Below are 15,355 nucleotides of genomic sequence, written 5' to 3' on the forward strand. Positions count from 1 at the left end.
ACTGAGATGGGAGAATCTTGAGTTTAAGGCCAGCCTGGGCTGCAGAGCATTTATTGAAGGGGGACCTGTTGGGGAAATGAGGAATTAGCTGGGGAGTCAGAGAGAGAGAGAGGGAGAGAAAGAGAGAGAGGAAGGAGGAGGAGGAAGAGGAGGAAGAGGGGGAAATTATTCTTTTCTTGAATGGATTTATCCAAGTTCATTTAACCAGCCCCAATGGGAAAACACTGGGGTACATTTCCAATTTCTTGCTGTTACAAACAGTCCTTTGGTGTAAAACTTTGCATACCAGCCCTTTCACAACAGGGTGTAGGCCATGTAAAAATCACAGAGTCAAAGCACATGTGAGTTTGGACCTTTAGCAAGTGTGGTGCACTTTCTCTTCAACCTCAGGCTCCTCACCTCCCAATCCCTAACCAGCCTACCCATGTACTGGGTTCTTTCTCAGCTCCATCCCCAACACACATATGACCAAGGTTCAATCGTGGCCCAACTGCCCAGTGGGAAACGACGTGTCGTGGGTTTCTTTTGTGCTTCTTTCTTGATGGCTTCTTTCTTGATGGATGATTTAGTGTGTTTAAGAGCCATCCGTGGGGTTGGGAAGGAGGCTTGGTCACAAAGCGTTTGCCTAGCGTGTGTGAGGCTATGAGTTTGAGTCCCAGCACCCCTCCCCCCCAAAAAAAGGAAAAACAAAAGAGCCATTGGTGCTTCTGTCTGTAGACAGTGACATTTACCTTTGCTTGAGTTATTAGTTACTTCTGTTCCCCCTCATCATTTGAATTTAACTCCAGGAGGACAAGGACCACATCTGCTTCTATGGCCATCCCCTCTTCTCTACAGGGAATATGATCCAGGAAGCCCAGGACATGTCTGGAAGCGCGGATGGTCTGGACCTATCAGCCGCCATGTCTTTTCCTATCCTATGATAAGATTCAACAGATCAATCAGGCACAGTAGGAGAGTAGCAGAATAGTAAATCAGAACCATGTCACCAGATACTGTAAGCAAAATGGTGTGAATCTCAATGTATGATACTGCACATTTCAGCAATATATTCTTCTTTCCTTATGATGTTGAGGACTTTGACCATTTCACTTCAAGGAAGCACTTTTGGCTTCTCCTTTGGAGCATCTGAGGGGCCACCCCCATTTTTCTGTATCCTGGGGACATTGCTGAGCAATCCCAAGTCTGTGGCACCAGGTCAGGATGTGGCTCTGATAACCCAGGTGACACGGACAGTGTGACATGGTGGACAAAATGATGACCTCCTCCTGGGAAGGATGGTGCCAACTTCTGTTCTGCTACTCAGAACAATTTAAACCTTCAGAATTGCTTGTTTCTGGGAATTTCCACCCAATATTCTTGGGCATGGGTCTGCCATGGTCACTGACACTGTGGAGGGGAAGAGGGCTAAGGTGAAGGGGACACTGGTGAAGAATGAAATGATATTGTCTGCAGGAAAATGGATGGGACTAGAGACCATAAGGTTGAGCAAGAAAAGCCAGACTCAGAAAGACATAAATATATGTGTTTTGCTCATATGCAGAATCTAGACCAAAAACCAATAATAATTGGCATGATTGTAAAAAGGGGACTGTTTCGGGGTGGGGGGACCAGTGGGGAGGGAGGGGGAAGGAGAGGGTGATGGGGTAACCATGACAGAAGTGGGTTATATGCACCATGAAACCCACTAAAAACTGACAAAAGGGGGGAGGAAGGAGAGGATTAAGAAAGAGTATTGCAGATAGTGTGAATTTGATCAAAGTTCATTACAAGTGTATATGGAAATATTACAATGAAATTCTTTTGTAAAATTAATTTATGCTAATAAAGGTTATTTTTTTTTAAAGTGGAACATAGCACTAAAATGACTGGGATGAGGTGCCAGGAACTTAAACAGTGCCTGTCATAGGGCTGAGGTGTGGGGGGAACCAGCACCCCATTGCTGGATCCCCATGTGGGGCCTCTGGTGCCCCGGGACACCCGGCCAGGCACAAGGAATCCTGCACCCATCTCATCAGTGATGAGTCCATGCCTCTGAGAGGGACAAGAAGTACAGACCCCAACATCACACATCTCCCCGGTGAGGGACAATGACCTTGAGTTGGGGGCAGATTGGAAAGTTGGTACAAATCAAAACAAGGAGTTTGATTTTTAACACATGGTCTCATTTCCAAAGGCGAATTCAGTTCATGGACCCACCAAGGGATTTTTCCCTCCTGCTGAAAAGCCAGGCTGGATTCCAAGAAATATATACAATGCAGGGCAATTAGGCAGGAGGCCGAAGCTCCCGGACCCTCAGAGCCATGCGGCCAGTGCTTGAAATGTCCACTTCCTGATGGTAAACAGACACACACACACCATCTGTCCTGGGACCTGTTTATAGTCAGCTTCTCTCTCTAATTTTCAGTCCTGACAACCTTGTTTTCTTTTCCTTGACTTGAAAAAAAATATGACACAAACCAGAATTTGCTCTTATTTTTTTTTCATGTGCTAGGTCTGATTAGTTGAAACTAATTTATAGACCTTTATTTGTTCCATAAGAGTAAAACCTGTTTTTTTTTTTTCTTTTTTCTCCTATTGGCTTCATCATCGGTCACAAGGAGTAACAATTTTCAAATCAGCATCTGGCTTTGTCTTTTCATGGTCAGGTCACTTCTTTTTGTTTTTGCTTTTTCTTTTTTTTGGTAGACAGACATGAAAAAGAAAGCACCTATGCAGGAGATGGGTGAATTGCGATAATGTGTCCTTCAAGTTCTGCTAATGTTGAATTATCCCAGTGCTGCTGCTTTTGTAGGGTATCAGCAAATCCCTTTGTGCAAATTCTTGTGGGAAGACCATTTGTTACAGTCTGTGTCCTGAGTTTGTAGCTTCTCACTACCATTTGATACTTTAGGGTGAAAAACCAGAAAACGAGATGGTGGACGCCTCCCCATGCCTGTACCGGGGTGTGGGTTAGCCATGCTCAGTGAGGATTGAACAAACCACTAGCTCAGCCTTGGACTCCACTCAGAGCTGCTCAGTAAGTAAAGCTTGAAAAGTTAGTCTTAAAAAATACTTCTCTTGTGTTGTTTTGGTTTTAATCATGAACATATGTGGTGGTTTTATTTTGTGTAAAGGAAATTAATTTATCTGTATATTACAAACCAATGCTACAAAGCTTACTTTGTTTTACATTCTTCTTTCTTGTGGTGCTGAGGTTTGAACTCAGGGCCTCACACCTTTTTTTTTTTTATGATGGAATAGTCTCATGAACTATTTGCCCAGGCTGGGTTTGATCTCTGCCTCCTGAGTAGCTAAGGTTATAGGCGTGAGCCACCACACACAGCTTGGTTTTTGAAATCTGGTCTTACTAACTTTTTCATCTGGGTTAGCCTTAAACTACAAACCTCCCATCTCTACCTCCTAAATATCTGGGATTACAGGCATGACCACAATGTCCAGCCTATCCCTCTTTCTACTCCTAGAGCTACCCCATGGCCTGGTTTCTAACAATGTACTTTAAAATGCTAATCTTGTGGGAGAGATGGTGAGGTGATCTGACCAATGTACAATATAAGCCTATTTGAAATTGTCATAATGGATCTCTTCTGTACAACAAATATATCCTAATAAAAAATTAAAAATAAATAAAATGCTAATCTCTTTGACCTGATCAATTTGTTTTCAGTTCTGCGTGCCCCTTGCTCACCCTTGCGTGGAGGCTGGCGCATCTTTCCCCAGGTGCCTGCAGGCCACATGTGGTTTTGGCAGGGGGACCATTGCATAGGTGCCATGTGGAGTCCCTCACTTCTGCCATCAGTCATTTTTTATTGCCTGCTGCTGCATTCCAGACCAGGGCTCTAAATTTCCTGAAGATAGTGACCTGCCATGAGTCCTCCCTGCCCATCTGTGCTGAGCACAGACACCTGAGGGTGTACTGGATGACAATGGTCTGATGGCTGCGGCAACTTGATGCTCAGAGAGCCATCATCAAACACTTCTCAGGGAGAACCTGACACCATTATGGATAAGAGCCAGATCAGAGTTGTCAAAGTCCCAATCTGCTGATTGATCACAAGTATTTTTCTTAGAAAACTGATGAAACTGTGTCAACGACCTTGCATTTGTGGAGTTTCTACTAAGTGCCATTCTGAGTGTTGGGATCAAAACAGGAGAGAGCAGAAGCTCTATCCCCATGGCATAGTACAATGACAATGCATAAAACATGGTAATAAATACACAGGAATGCCTGGGAATACATACTTATGCCTGGTACTTGGTACCATATACAATGTAGCATGTGTGAGTATGGCATACAATTTACTGTGACAATGCAAGATACAGTGTAACACAATGTAACACAATGTGACACAATGTGCAATGGCAAAGCGTTTGGCAACATCACACAGCGTAATAGGTAACATAACACGAGTTAGAATAACCCATACTGTGACCATATTTCATGATATAAAATGTTATAATGCAATGCATAATACCACTTGGACAGTTGGTGTGAAGTGTTCTTGCCACGAGAAAATGACGTTAACTTACTTCAATGCGCTCCACCTGGCCGTCCACGGTGCGCAAACATTTGCACAAGGGACGAAGTTTAAGTGTGAAATGAATATGCACAATCTTTTATCAATACGTAAATGTGAAAAGGAAAAAGATGTGCAGTGTCCTCCTCTAACCAGCCTGTGACAGCACGATAGCATGGAGTCTCAGTGTTCGCTAGAGTAGCGATCTGTTGTCACACAGTATCATCACAGAGCAAGGTGACTTGTTGGATGGGGTGGTGTCGGTGGTGGTGGTGGAGGAGTGGAGTGGGGGCTGCCATGTGCAGTCTGGAAGGCTTCCCAGTGGGGGCGCTGACTTGACACCTGATCTCTGGAGTCCATTCTGTCAGGGCGAGTGACGAGAAGGGCAGGAGGAGCAGAGACTCCACACATGGAGGTGGAGGCATCCCAGATGGAAGGACAGTGCTTTGTGTGGTGGGAAGGGGACACACAGAGTGGGAAGTGGGGCAGATGAGAGCAGACTGAAGTGTGGCCACTGTCACCTGGGACAACGTGGCACAGGAGAGGAGCCTGGGCTTTGCTCTGAGCAGGAGCCGTCCTGGGTGGCTTTGCTCTGCCCGGTGGCTGCTCATGTGCAACTTCTAAAGAAAGCTCTGTGCTGTGTGGATAGTCATGTGGCAAGAGGGAACAGATATGGGGACAGTGATCGTGAGGCTCCTGGAGTGGCTTGGGAGACAGTTGGTGGCTCCTTGGAGTGGCCCGCTGTGATGGAGGTGGCTCTGATTGGATCCTGGATATGTTTAAAGGAAAAACTGAGTCAGGCAGATGGGGTAGGAGGACAAAAGAGAATGATTAGTAGAGGTGAATATGATCAAAGTTCATCACCTACGTGTGTGGAAATGTCACAATGCAACCCCTCACTTCGTACAACCAATATGCACTAATAAAAAAGTGAGATTGGGAACAAAAGAAGTTGGATCAGAGTTAGATTGAGAATTGACATTGACTTTGGAAGAATGGAAATGTTTGAGCAAACTTGTCAAGAGTGGCTGAATGGGGATGGAAACAGAATCCTGATGGCAATGGGTTCAGGAAAGAGAGGATGGGGTGGGGCAGGGCAGCCATGCTTTGGGGGTTCTCTGACCAAAGAGGAGCAAAGGTGGGCTGCACCCCGGGAGGGATCAGATCTACAGAGCATTTCTTAAAAAAATATGTGGGACATCATGACATGTCTAAATGCAGACAGGAAATACAGGAAGAGGAGAATTGGTTGATTCAGGAAGGCAGAAGAAGATGACGGAGTGACATCTCTAATCAGGAAACTGAGTACAGCAGGTACCATTCTGGAAGGAGTTGGAAACAGGATTTGCCAAAAGGACAATTTGCCTTGTTATGGATTTGCTGTCAACTAATTGTCATTACACATTTGCAAACATTTCACCCAATCACGCTGCCTGGGATGGTGCTCAGGGACTTCAAGGCTAGTTGTTTTCTTTGACTCTTTGGTTTTGGATTCGATGGAAATTAATTTGGGTTTCCCTCTGGGTTTTGTTCCTCTTTGGCAGGTCAATCTCAGGCTTGAAGCTGATTTGTAAGCCCAGCTTCATGACTTACTGGGTTTGAGTGGAATTCCTATCACAGGCAGAATGCTTTAAAAACATTCTCAAATATTAAAAAAAAAATAGGTGGAAAGCATTTGTGTGAGCACAGTGATTGATCTGTAAGTTCAGAGAATTTCAAAAGGACAGAGAGGTTGATGACAGGGACCCCTTCTACCATTCGTAATGCCCTTGACTTTGAAGACCTACAGAACATGCTGTGGGAATGAGCACCCAGAAATTGCCATTTTCAGATATAAAAGTTCCCAGAACACCCTGGACTTCAGTTTGGGTCCAAGAAGCAGGTGCACCCAACATTTAGTCTGAACTAAAACTTAAACTACCCCCAAAACAAAGGTAAAACGTTAAGTCAAATCACAGGAGCTTCCAAAAGCTCCCTTTCCACCCTCTGGTAATGTCCAGGAGGAGTCAGGAGAAAGCACCATTCTTCTTTGGTTCTTGCTGTTGCGTGACTAATCCAGTGAATTTGACAAATTTTGACCATTGAAAGGAATTAACCATTTGCAAAAATGATCATTTGGAGAAGTGATTTTGGGTGATTTTCCTTAGCGTTGGTGATGTCTGAAGGGTCCGTGTCTGGTGTGGTTTCATAGAGCTCAGGTCTATGTGACACAGCGTGCTTTCCGTGTGATGTGTTTCACAGCAAGATAAAGACATTCCCATGGCTAGTAAGGAACAATGGAGTTTGAATCCAACTTCCTTAAAAAGAAGTTGATGGGCACTGAAACAGGGTGCTTGGATTTTTTTTAATAAGGTCCAGTTGCCAGATTCTGTGTCTCAGTAAATCTCAGCTGTGGAATTTTGCCCCAGGCCAAGAGGGAGCTGGATTACTTGCATCATGGTGACATTCAGCAGGTGCACGAGGCTCCTGACCATGGTGCTTAGTGCTCAGGGCTCCCCTGGTTCTGCCAGGAAACAGACTAAACATGCCAGTTGCTTACATGCAGTCTTTCTGTTTAGTTATTTGTGGTACTGGGGTTTGAACTCAGGGCCCTGTGCTTGCTAGGCAGATGCTCTACTGCCTGAGTCTCTCCACCAGCTCGTTCTGCTTTGGTTATTTTTGGGATAGAGTCTCAAGATTATGCCTGATCCAGCTTGGACTGTGGTCCTCCAATCGGTGTGCTTTCCACATAGCTGGGATGACAGCACCACCACACCAGCTTTTATTGGTTGAGATAGGCATTGTGAGCTTTTTGTCTGGGCTGGCCTCAAACCACAATCCTCCCAATCTCTGACTCCCAAGTAGCTAGGATTACAAACACCAGCCAGTATACCTGGGTGAAATCTTTTTTTTTTCTTCTTCTTCCTTTCAGTTCCCCCCTTTTGAAATTTTAATTTTTGGATAAACTTATACTTTTAGAAATTCATGTTTGTTTATATTTACTCCTGGGCTACCTTTGATACTTTTCAGGTTAATTTATACCCCTTCTTTTATCCTATAAAACAAGAATTTTAACTTTTTGTTTCTTCTGCTTTTGATCACAAAAATTAATCACTTTGGAACTTTAATTGTTTTGCAATTCTAGGGTTCAAGCTTGGGATCTCACAGTTGCTAGGCAGGTGCTCTACCATTTGAGCCACTCCTCCAGCCCTTTTTTGCTTTTGGTATTTTTCAGGTAAGATCTCAAGGTTTTGCCCAGGGTTGAGCCTGGACCATGATTCCCCTACTTCTGCCTGCTGAGTAGCTGAGATTACAGGCATGACCACCTCACCCATCCTCTAGCTTGTAACTCTTTAATAGGGACACAATTCATCTTGTTTCCCAATTTTTGAAGTGAATGAACACAGGAACCACAACCAGTATCCTAGAATTGGCAAATTTGATTGCTTGTTCTTAAAATCTGATAAATGAACCCATTTGGTAACTTGAGTTGTGTTTCCCTGCTTAGGCTCTGTAACTCCTCATTTGAGGAAAAACCCTTCTTTGAGGCTTTATCTCTGTGTACATTTATTTATCTCAGCATATATTCCCTTGACCCTTCATCTTATCATGGGATGTAAGCATTAAGAAGACAGGATGAACTTGTGAGGTTTGTGTTTGTGCTGTGGGCCCCAGTGGATTGACTAACAAATTCCAAATGAAGCCACGGGGAAAGGTCCAGAAAACATTAGCTCAGTCTTTTTTTAATTCCAAGCCAATTGGCTCTGTGCAGAAATACTTCCATTCTAAGCTCTTCTTCTGAATTCGGAGTAGATACGGGTTTGTTTCAGCAGGACAACCAGGAAGAGAGCTGCAGGCACCCCGAGTGTCCTCCAATGAGCCATTTGTACCCACGCCTGGTTCCCTTCCCTTTTCAGCTAAAATAACACCAAACTCATTCTCCATCAATCTTTTCTACTTTCTTGCCTTCATCTCTTACTCCTCATTTTGTTGCTATGAAAAATAAGAATATTTATGTAAATAATCTGTCAGTCCAACATAAAAGTCTTCCTTTCCATTTTATATATATATATATATATATGTGTGTGTGTGTGTGTATATATATATATATATATATTTAAAGATGGGATCTTTCTATGTTGCCCAGGGTGGCCTGGAACTCCAGATCCTCCTGTGTGTCTGTCATCATCTCTCTGTCAGCCTGGCTTGGCCTGGCATGCCATGGGGAAGTCTGTTCAGGACCCATCATGTTAGGGTTTAGAACTTGGGAAGGAGAATGTTCTTGAACTCACAGCAATGGGGCCTGGAGTCCAACTTCCCTTTGGAAGTTTTGTGCCACCTGCAGGGGAGTGAATGCAGGAAAGGGCAGGATAGCAGTGTGGCCCCAGCTGCTATGACTCTCCAGGCACAGACAAGGGCATGGCGAGGAGGAGAGGACAACTGTGAGCTGAGAACTGAGCTGCTGGAGTGACCGGCCTTGATTCTCAGGTGTGGAGTCTGAGAGGCACCTGGGGCTCCCCAGACAGGGATCCTGGTCACAGCTGTGGCCCCACCCAGTAGGAGGCTTGGGTCACAGAGGGAACAAAGGCAGGGAGGAGAGAGACTTGTGATAACAAGCCCGCACCATCCTGATTCACAGCTTCTGTCCCCACCCACCATCCCAGGGCTCCATTCTCACCCCCCTCCGAGGGAAGACCATGAGGGTGGACACCCCTTGCATTCCTCTAGTCTCATGGGGCCAGGATCCCCACTGAAACTGGTGGCCTGAGTGTTCCTGGAAAAGTACCATGGCTCCATCTGTGAAGCAGAGCCCTGCCCCTCAGTGCCTTCCTGCAGCAATGTCCCTCCCTTGTCAGAGCCACATGTGGCTGAGCCCCATACAAGGCTGTTCTGCCTCCTGTCTGTCCACTCACACCCCCTTCAGTCCCACAGGGGGCTAGAGCCCCAGGCTTCACCATTACCAAATCCACTGCCAGGTCCTGTCCTCACCCGACTCATCTTTCTCACCAGACTTGAAAAACTACACACTCAGCCTGCTGTTTAAAAGCACTCCTCCTCACGTCTTTCTTTCTTCTGTGAGCCCTCCTGGTTATTCCTCCCTCTCTGTGGACCCTGTCATTCAGGGTGACAAATCCACAAGTGTGACATTTCTTTAAGGCTTTTCCCTCTCCACTCTGCAGACTCTCCATGGTTGAATTGTTTGACTCACAGCTTTATAGGAAATTCATGTACCCTTGTCTCCCTGCCACAGATTGAATGTGTATCCCCAGATTAATAGTCCTGTCCTCCATGTGGTGGTAGGAGGTGAGGTGATAGGTCATGAGGTTGGGACTCTCCGGTGGGATTTGTACCTTTGTACAGGAGGACAGGAGGCCCCAAGAGCTCCCTGCACCTCTTTTGGTCACATGAGGACACATAGAAGGTGTCATCTGTGATTCAGGAAGCACCCTCACCACGTCAGAACCATTCTTGACCACCACTTCTCAGTCTCCAAACTGAGAGACATTATAGCTGCTATTTATGAGCCACACAGCCCTGATTTCTGTCACAGTAGCTGAATTCTATGCCCTACTCAACCCCTGGCATCTGTATCCCACCTCACCTGTCCAACCCAACCCTGTGCTGGGCATCCTGCTGCCTCCTCTTCCTTCCTCTTCCTCTTCTTCTTCCTCCTCCATCTCTTCCTTTTCCTCATCCATACTCCTCCTCCTTATCCATCTCCTCCTCCTTCCTCCTCTTCTTTCTCCTCCTTCCTCTTTCTCCATCTCTTCCTTTTCCTCCTCCTCCTCCATCTCCTCCATCTCCTCTGCTCTGCCTCCTCATCCTCCTCTATCTCCTCATCTTCCATCTTCTCCTCCTCTTCCATCTCCTCATCTTCCTCTATCTCCTCCTCCTCCTCCTCCCTCTCCTCCTCCTCCAACTCCTCCTGTTGTCCAGCCTGTTAGCTGCTGGCCACATGAAGCCCTCAAAATGTGCTCAATGCCACATGCTGAGATGCACAAATACCCTGCCCAACCCCAACTGCTAAGAATTACCTGGTTTTCAAGATCAATCCTACAAATACAGCAATATTATGAAAAAACAGGTCACTAAGGGAAGGGAGGGTAAAAGAAGGAAGTTAGGAAGGTGAATATTGATAGTACTTTCTATACAAGAATGAATATAGAATTTTTAAACCTGTTGAAATCACCATAAGAGGGGGACTAAGGTAGAAAGGAGAAAAATGGAGGGGATGAAACAATTTGGGTTGTAATACATATATACATGGGAATGTCACAAGGAAACTCCCTGTATCTATCTTAAACAAACAAAAATGTCTTTTTTCAAAAATGGAGGACAGGAAGGTAAAACAGGTAGTGTCTGGGCTTGGTACAGTAGAAGGGAGGAGGATATAAGGAAAGGGTGAAGGAGGGCGAATTTGGTGGAATATTATGCACTCATGCATAAAGATGGAAAAATGACACCTGATGAAACTACTCCAGGAAAGGGGGGAAGAAAAGTAGAGGACAATGATGGAGGGGTAAACTCAACTCTGATCTATTGTAAGCACTTTTGCAAATGTCACAATGTACCCCCACTACAACGATAATATGGTAATAAAAAAAGGTCAGTCCTACCTAGGTTGAGAAATTCTGGACTCTTTAAAGGCTTATATCCTGACATTTTTTCTATCATTAGATAAAACTGGAAGTGAAGTGTTCTCTGAAAACAGCATTTATTTTTTAAGGAAGACACTTTTGGTGGCAATAAAATGCTGCCTCATCTTTCCAGTCAAAGCTCTTGAAGATGCTTTTGTTCAATCTGACCTTGTGCTTCAGTGGTGAGTGGCTTGTGACCTGTTGTGACCATCCCCCAGAGAGGAGGGTTTGTGGGCTCTCAGGTGTTCAGTTCTGCCGTGGCCTAGCTCTGAGCCACAGTTGGGTGCTTTCTGGAAAGACAGTCAGCCCCATGAGCCCCGGAAGTGTCCACTCCTCATGTCTTCTACATCCCTGATGCTGCTCCTCTCGTCCTTCCAGCCAGATGGGGTGGGAGAGTGCGGAACCTCGTTCTGCTTCTGACGTCCAGTTTTTGGATCCCAAGAGAGGTGGTGGGTGTCCCTCCCTCCCTTCTGTTCTTTCTTTTTTACAGTATTGGAATTTGAACTCAGAGCCTTGCACTTACTTAACAGGCACTCTGCCACTTACATTATGCCCCCAGCCTTTTTTGCTTTACTTATTTTTCAAATAGGGTCTCCAGTTTATGCCTAGGCTGGCCTGGACCTCCATCCTCCTATTTATGTCCAGCTCATTGGTTAAGATGAGGTCTCTCGAACTTTTTGCCTGGTCTGGCCTCAACCAGCAATCTTCCTGGTCTCTGCCTCCTGAGTATCTGGGATTACAGGCATGCACTATGGTGCCCAGCCCTTCTTTCTTTTGTTTGTGTGTGTACATACCCTCCCCTCCTTTTCCTCCTGCATTTCTATTTTGAAGTTCATTTATTCCTTTTTGACATATTGGCATTCTGTGCTTACTGCCCAACTTCCTTTGAATATATATGCTGTGATATTTTTACTTCCAATGGGATTCATTCTTCATCTAATTTTTCAGCATCTAGTGAGACAGGCTTATTCACACTTCCTTTTATCTTCACTGGCTTCTTTGTTAAGTTTCATGGAGCATTCTCCATGCCTATAGAAATCCTTACCTGTGTGGCCCTCTGCTCTGACACAATCAACAATCAGTTCGAGTTGTTCAAAGCAACACCTGGACCAAAATTGAATGCAAAAGAAGGTTCTGCTGATGGTGCTTGCTACTGAAAAGAAGCAAACGACCTCTGAACACTAGCTCTTAGGATGTCAGTTGGGGGAAGATGCCAAGTAAAACCCCAGGGCAACTACCCACGGCAGATTTTTCCCTGATTAACGACCTCCGAACGCCGGCTGCCGTCCAAGCACTATATACATTGACATCAAGCTCAGGAAGGGGACGGCTTTCCCAGAAGCAGCACAATGTGGCTAGTATTCTGCAGACGCCTGTTCCTAAACCAGAAAAATATTTCATAGTAGCCATGTGTTTGTAGACTATATGCCCGGGTAGTGTTCGTGACTGGTTTTCTCTGGTGTATCTGGGGTGAAAACCCCGAGTCCTCGTTCTGAGATGAGTTGAGCACTTGTTTCCAGGGCTCATCGTGGCTCCCACTCCAGAGTTTTTTCGACATGGGAAAGTTTCAACGTTGGCTCACGATGGCACCCAACTCACAGACATGTTGTTTGAGCTAGTTATACAAACATTGAGACAAGAACTCAAACAGTGAAGGCATTGTCCCTCTTACTCCCCTGGACCTATCTGTATAAATGCTTGTACCCACAGCGCTGTGAGCTTTTCCCAATGGCTGCTTTGGGTAGCTGTGAACATCATTGCACAAACATGGAGGATTCTATAATCTCCCAACCTCGGACCACACTGTCCCTCCAGCCATTCCCACATGGAAATCTGGGGTTACCCCTATCCCCATGTGCAGATCCTGAAGACTGGGATGTGTCTAAAGAGCAAGGGGAACCCACCTTCCAAGGAAGGCCAGATGGTCCTTTGACAGATCTTTCTCTGAGGAAAGTTAACTACAGACCAGGAATGATGGAAGAGGAACCAGAGTCCTAGGCCAGAGGCCCAACTCCGGGGATGCACATGCCCGGTCTGGCCACTCACCCCAATACAACAATTAAAGAACTGTGAAGGGTAGAAAGAGGGGATTTCTCAATATGCGGGCCAAGTTCAGGAAGAGGCCAGGTAAGCGTTTCAGTCCACCTTTGGAGTTTTGATGTGAGCATTAGGTTTAAACAGACGAAGATTGGGCCACAGGGAGAGGTATACATAATTAAACAGTCCCAGGCAGAGCGTGGCCTGGCTGACCATTATCCCAGTCCTGGTTCTGTGAAGGGTTCTGGAGAAGATATCATCACTGTCATCACTAGAGGGGAGCTATCTGATTCCCATGGGATGATTGCTCCTGCTCCATGTTGCAGCCAGGTCATTACAGGTCATTGTCCTCATTTGTGAGGTGGTCTGTCCTGCAAGTCTCCGCTGTTCCTTATAGGAAGTTTCAGACCCTTGTCATAAAGATGTTATCAATCAGTCCTGTCCTTCCTGGAACCCAATGTGACTCAGAGCAAAAGAGATGGAAGCAGAATGGAGGCAGGGATGTCAGGCTTTCCTCCTGCTTTCAGTTAACGTGCAAGCCTAAGTCATGCTGCTTAGCAAAACAGTTTCTGAGTGCCTGTTGTACAAGAGAGGAGAGATGCTGGGGTGTGGGTGAGATGGAGCCAGGACAATGGAGAAATGTGTCCTTAAAGCTTTACTGAAACACTGCTCTGCTCACTTGTTACATGGCGACCGCCACTGTTTTCCTGTGGCAGACTTGCAGACTTGAACAATTGCGTCAAAGGCCATCCAGCCCACAAAGACTAAATACTTACTTTGTAGCTTTTTAACAACAAAAAAAAGTTTGCCCACCCCAGATGTAGACTGGAATAATACAGAAATTTGTGTGGACTTGAGTTTAAGAGAAACTCCACAGAGCTGCCTTTTGACATCACTGGCACTCACAAATTTCTCTAAAGAGCAAATCTGGGGTCTCCTGGCTGGTGGGCTACAGTGAATGGGGGAATGTACCACAAGAAAAGCAGGAATCAGCTGAAAGCCTCATTGGGGGGCTTGACCTGTATTTTCCTTTGAGAAGGAAGGAGCAGGACATGGCGAGTAATGTTTTTACAATAACCTGTAACGTTCGGCAGGGTGGATGTAGTTACCAGTGACACCGGGAATATCCCAAAATACTGGAAGGGAGGCTTTGAACACACTCACCATAAAGAAGTGGCAAAAATTAATGATGGGTATGGTAATTACCTTGAGTTGATTATCATCAGTGTGTACCTCGATCAAAATGTCACATTGTACCTCACAAATATTTTTTAATTAATTAAAAAGCAAAAGTCTATTTCAGAGGCAGAGTTATGAAGACAGGAGGTGGACTGGTTGCCAGGTGGAGAGAAGGGAAGTTCTGAGTTTGGGGTTTGGTGACACAGGACGAAGGATGTTCTCAGGCATAGTGGTGGGTCCTGTCCCTGGGACAAAGAACCATGTGGGTGAGGGTGAGGTAGACAGAAATATTCTTTCCTCCTCCTCCTCCTCCTCTTCTTCCTCTTGTTCTTCTTCTTGTTATTGTTATTCTTCTTCTCATTCTTGCTCTTCTTGTTCTTCATCTTCTCCTCCTCGTCCTTCTCCTCCTTCTTCTGCGGTCCTAGGGCTTGAACTCAGAGTCAGATGCTCCACCACTTGAGCCATGCCTCCAGCCCTTTTTGCTTTGTTTGTTTCTTTAAATGTTTTTTCATATATGTATAGAAATACACCCACCATACTCACCCTCCATTACCCTCTACAATGGCCCTGCCCCTGCCACTAGTACCCTCCCTCCTGTTTGCTTTATGTATTTTTTGGATAGGGTCTGGTGCTTTTTGCCTGGGGTTGGCCTCAGATTATGATCCTCCTACTTATGTCTACCGAATGGCTGGGCGGACAGGTATATGCACCACCATGTCTGGCTTGTGAGATCTCGGTAACCTTTTTCTTAGCCAAAGCCTTGAACTTTGATCCTTCTGATCTCCTCTTTCTGAGTAGCTGGAATTATAGGTGTGTACCACCATGCCAAGCCTGGGCAGAGATTTTCCAGAAGAAAAATGAGCTAAATATGTTGGCCTCCAGTAAAGAAAGAAACACAACTCCAAAATGGAATTTGGGTGCCAAATTCCTTTGCATTAAAAAAAAAATTATTGAGGCAAAATTAGAAATTTTATTTTTATAAAAATTCTTTAAATTTGTTTTTTA

At 45.3% G+C, this 15,355-nt stretch overlaps 1 long non-coding RNA gene across 7 annotated transcripts in view; it reads left to right on the forward strand.

Annotated features, from left to right (window-relative positions):
* Positions 1-15,355, forward strand: part of LOC141418139 (uncharacterized) — a 137,815-nt gene that overhangs the window by 44,363 nt on the left and 78,097 nt on the right. Inside the window, exon 3 of one of the 7 annotated variants that reach the window (XR_012442804.1) lies at positions 2,894-3,793. The exons of the other annotated variants lie outside the window; for them this stretch is intronic. This is a non-coding gene — a long non-coding RNA (uncharacterized lncRNA). Of the gene's footprint in view, positions 1-2,893; positions 3,794-15,355 lie in introns of those variants that run through there. 7 annotated transcript variants of the gene reach the window in all.

The sequence above is a fragment of the Castor canadensis genome, chromosome 16, assembly GCF_047511655.1.
Source record: "Castor canadensis chromosome 16, mCasCan1.hap1v2, whole genome shotgun sequence".
NCBI lineage: Eukaryota > Metazoa > Chordata > Mammalia > Rodentia > Castoridae > Castor > Castor canadensis.